This window comes from Babylonia areolata, chromosome 11 (assembly GCF_041734735.1).
Source record: "Babylonia areolata isolate BAREFJ2019XMU chromosome 11, ASM4173473v1, whole genome shotgun sequence".
NCBI classification, from domain to species: Eukaryota; Metazoa; Mollusca; class Gastropoda; order Neogastropoda; family Buccinidae; genus Babylonia; species Babylonia areolata.
The window spans coordinates 20,639,119-20,644,118 of record NC_134886.1 but is presented as its reverse complement, the minus strand read 5'-3'; the positions used below and the strand labels follow the sequence as shown (position 1 = coordinate 20,644,118).

Genomic DNA, 5,000 nt, shown 5'->3' with positions numbered 1-5,000 from the left:
CCATACCCGGGGCAGGCAGCCTGTTGTGAAAATGACCCCATGTTTGTGAAACGCTTTGAGCTTGGTCTCCTACCGAGGATAGGTGCTATAAAAGTGTCCATATCATTCATTTATGTAAATCGTGGTGGCGTTGATGTGCAGATGCTTAGCGCGGGACGATCGCATCATTTTCAGCATCCTCACCAGGGTTAGCCAAGGCCACGAAGCCAACCGATCCACCCAACCATCATTTTTACACCACTTTGGGATGGATTTTGTCTTTCGTTTTTTTTTTTTTTTTCTGATAAATTGGATGGTGGTTACGACTCTTATCTGCCAAAACAGTGTCTGTGAGGGTCTGGGTTCGACTGCCGGCCTTGCCCATTCTCATATGTCTGACTGGAAAATAATACTGAGCTTCTAGTCATTCGGGTGAGATGATAAACCGAGGTCCCGTGGAGTGCAGCACTCATTTGGGGCACCGGAAAAGAACCCATGGCAACAAAAAGTGTTATCCTCTGTCCTTCTGTTGAAGAAATCCACTCTGATAGGTATATAAATATATATGCATGCACACAAGGCCTGACTAATCTCGCTGGGTTATGCTGATGGTCAGGCATCCAATGAGCAGATATGGTGTAGCGTATATGGATTTGTATATGGCTTTCTTTTGTTTCTGGAAACAATATCTGATGAAGAGAGTGGGGATGGGGGGAATGGGTATACCACACACACACACACACACACACACACACACACACACACACACACACACACACACACACACACACACACACACAGATGCCCCCGCTGTGTTTTTGTTTTCCTTTTCTTTTCTGTTTTTTTTTTTTCACTGAAGCCACAATGTAGAGTGGTGGCCTGGAGGTGGCACGTCCGCCAAGGAAGCGAGTCTGAGCGCACTGGTTCGATACATATCAAAGTCGCCGGTATTTTCTCCACATCCACTAGACCTTGAGTGGTGGTCTGGACGCTAGTCATTCGGATGAGACGATAAACCGGTCTCGTGTTTAGCATGCACTTAGCGCACGTAAAAGAACCAACGGCAACAAAAGGGTTGTACCTGGCAAAATTCTGCCGAAAAATTCACTTCGATAGGAAAAAAAAAACCCACCCCAACTGCACGCAGGAAAAAGAAAAAGAAAAAAAGGGTGGCGCTCTCAGTGTAGCAACGCGCTCTCCCTGAAGAGAGTAGCCCGAATTTCACACAGAGAAATCTGTTGTGAGAAAAATAGAAATACAAATACAAAGTCGTAATAAATCACAGGACTTTACGACGGAACAGCCTTTGGCTTTCACAGTCAATAAAGGCAATAAAGTGGACCTCCCTCACGGAGAGGTAGAATTATTACCGCGGCCAATCAATATTTTTTCCTCAGTCAAGAGTTAACTGCTGACATTGATTATTAACATGCTCTCACAGACGGACTCTAAAGTGTTAACCATCAGCATGAAACACCAGCTGTTGGCAAGCTGCTGTGTTTCTCTACTGCTCGTTTCTTCCGGGACATAAGATTACTGAATGGGTAATTGTTTTTGCCAACTGTTTGTAAAGAGTTTTTTATTCAACGGTTTTTCCCCACCCACTCAGAATGTCCACGATCGAAAAATCAATAGCCGAGTGGTTAAAGCGTTTCAATTTGAGAGTCCCGGGATCGAATTTCTGTAACGGCGCCTGGTGGGTAAAGGGTGGACATTTTTACGATCTCCCAGGTCAACATATATGCAGACCTGTTATTGTCTGAACCCTCTTCGTGTGTATGCGCACGCAGAAGATCAAATTCTCACGTTAAAGGTCCTGTAATCCATGTCAGCGCTCGGTGGGATATGGAAACAAGAATATACCCAGCATGCACACCCCCCGAAAACGGAGTATGGCTGCCTGCATGGCGAAGTAAATAAACGAAACGGTCATACACGTAAAATGTTACATGTCTGTATCAGTATATGTGTGCGTGACTGAAAATTGAGTGAATGACACAGGAAACGAATGATGAGCGCCCAAATGGCAGCCGTCAGTCGGATCAACCCAGGTAGGCAGCCTGTTGTGCAAATGACTCCGTGTTTGTAAAGCGCTTAGAGCTTGGTCTTTGACTGTATTGGCGCTGAATAAGTATCCATATCATTATCAACCAAGTTATTGAATGAATAGACGAATGACCGAATGGGGGAAGGAATGAATGGATGAATAAAACGAATAAATGGTGAACGAATGTCCATTCTGTTTGTTATGTCTGTGTGTCTGTCTGTCCGTCTGCGTGTCTGTGTGAATGAATGGAGTGAACGCAGATGAGTGTGAGTTTCAGTTTCAGTTTCAGTAGCTCAAGGAGGCGTCACTGCGTTCGGACAAATCCATATACGCTACACCACATCTGCCAAGTAGATGCCTGACCAGCAGCGTAACCCAACGCGCTTTGTCAGGCCTTGAGAAAAAAAAAAAAGATAAATACATAAAAAAAGGAACTACTACTATGTATAAGGCGCAAAAACTTGATGAAATCAACTATAAGCGTACAACAAAAACAAACAAACAAACAAAAAAAACACACAACCCCCCCCCCCCCCCCCCCCCGCGGAAAAACAAAACAAAACACAAAACAAAACAAAAAAACAACAAAAAAAAGAATATAACTAACTAACTAACTAACTAACTAACTAACTAACTAACTAATAATGTGTGTGAATACATGCTGTATGACTCCCACAGTATTTTCTTCTATCGCCCCAGGGATAAAATGGCTGTGAAGGGAAGCTATTCACCGGTGGCGAAAGGCATGGGCCGCAGATGTTCGACAGATATTGCAGTGTGTTACAAACAGTAGCAACATGTTCAGGAGCAGGAGGAGTGTATGCCTTGAGTGAAGCATGATGGTCGTTAAGGACAATGGTTTTCCGTCCTGCCCCTTCCCCTCCCCCACCCCCCACCCTCCTCATCCACTACACACACACACACACACAAACACACACATGCACGAAACATTGACAGGCCCATTTCCTCCAGTGACCTTGTTTCTCCCACACAAGTCCCATTTCAGAGCCAGTGATGTCATTGATTTCCTTTTCTGCGTGTGTTGATGACAAGTGGGTCGGGGGTGGGGGGTGGGGGGGGGAGAGGGGGAGAGAGAGAGAGTGTGTGTATGTGTGTGTGTGCGTGTGTGCGTTTGCATGCGCGTGTGTGTAAGTGTGTTTGTATTTGTGTGAGGATATATATATATATATATATATATATATATATATATATATATAGAGAGAGAGAGAGAGAGAGAGAGAGTCCTTAGTTAGCAGGGGTCCATACTGCGGGGGGGAGTGGGGGGGGGGGGGGTTATCTTTGACAAAAACAAAACCTATGGATATGGAAGATATTGGGCGCGGATTATTTCAGTGGCATGGACTGAGATCCTAGTGGCTTTTACACTATTCTAAATCAAACATATTAGTTACGAAATGCAACAGTGATTTGCGAAGATACTGTTCTATTCAATAATTTTTGCGATCTTATTCTCTGGTGACATGATGGTTTGTTTGTTTGTTCTGTTATGTTGTTTGCTTCTTCCTTTCAGCAATGATACATTTTTTTTTTTTCTCCACGATGTCAAAACGACAGGGGGACACTACATATCTTGCACATGAAATAACGCAGAAGAAAGAAAGCAATGCATGTCCAGAAATTCTCCTTTAATTAACACCCCTGAACATCCGGGTTTCCCGTTGTTGGCCGGAAACGAAGTGCAGCCATATTGATGGATTGTGTCAGTTTGCACTGAATGGCCCGGATGGTGGGATGTATGTCAAAGGGGAGGAAGGGGGAGAGTGGGTGGTGGGTGGGGGGTGGGCAGTCGGGTAGGGGAGTGCTGAAGGTTACCGGGTGGTGGTAACTGGAAGGTTACTGGGTTCCTTTGTATTACTCAGTTTCTGCTGTGTTTGTTGCTCGTCCGTGATGATCCGGAAAGATCAAGACGCTTGGGGCTTAGTCATAGACTGTAGCTCTGGGATGGTCCTTTTATTATTTATTGTTTTTGTTCTTTTTGTATCTTAGTGTCTTCTTCCTCCCCCCCCCACCAACTCTGTAAGTGTGTGTGTGTGTGTGTGTGTGTGTGTGTGTGTGTGTGTGTGTGTGTGTGTGTGTGTGTGTTAAATAATGAAAATAATTGGCTGGAAATGTTTATGAAAATAAGTGTGTGTGTGTGTGTGTGTGTGTGTGTGTGTGTGTGTGTGTGTGTGTGTGTGTGTGTGTGTGTGTGTGCAGGAGTGTTTCGAAGGGGCTGCTCAGCTTGTGTTCTCCGACCCCCACCCCCCCCGACCCCCGCCCGCCCCCTGCCCACCTCTCCCTCTCCCTCGTCCTATAATCCGTCTCCACATACATATCTCTTTCTCTCACGTTCGCTATGCGTTTCTTTGTCTCTGATTGTCTGTTCGTCTATTCTTCTCTTCTCTTTCCGTTTATCTCTTTCTCTCTGTGTGTGTGTGTTGTTTGTTTTACGGTGGATCAGCCCAGCGATGTGAATCTGCTGATGAACGTGACGACGATGGTGATTTCAGTGGCGACGAAGACGATAACCACTAGAATAATGTCGACGACGACGACGTTGATGGCAGTGATGGGGGAAAAAAGAAGAAGAAGAAGAAGAAGAAGAAGAAGAAGAAGAAGAAGAAGACACAATATGATTATTGTGATAATGTTGAAGGCGACAACGACAACAACGATGACAATGATGATGATGATGGAGGTGATGATGATGACGTTTGCACTGACATCAACAACGATGACGACGAAAGACGATGATATGATGATGGATAATGAATGTCGAATGAGAAATGGTGATGATGATAGTGCTGATGTTGATTATGAAAAATGACGACGAAGTTGACGATGATGATGAATAATGTATGATGAATGATGATGATGATGATGATGGCGGATGACTAAGAGGATGATGATGATGATGATAATGATGATGATGGATGACGACGAAGACGACAATGATGATGAACGATGTACGAGG

General features: G+C 44.6%; 1 pseudogene across 1 annotated transcript in view; it reads left to right on the top strand.

Moving 5' to 3' along the window:
- LOC143287165 (uncharacterized) overlaps positions 1–5,000 on the top strand; it is an 82,147-nt pseudogene that overhangs the window by 59,314 nt on the left and 17,833 nt on the right. The window lies entirely within an intron of this gene.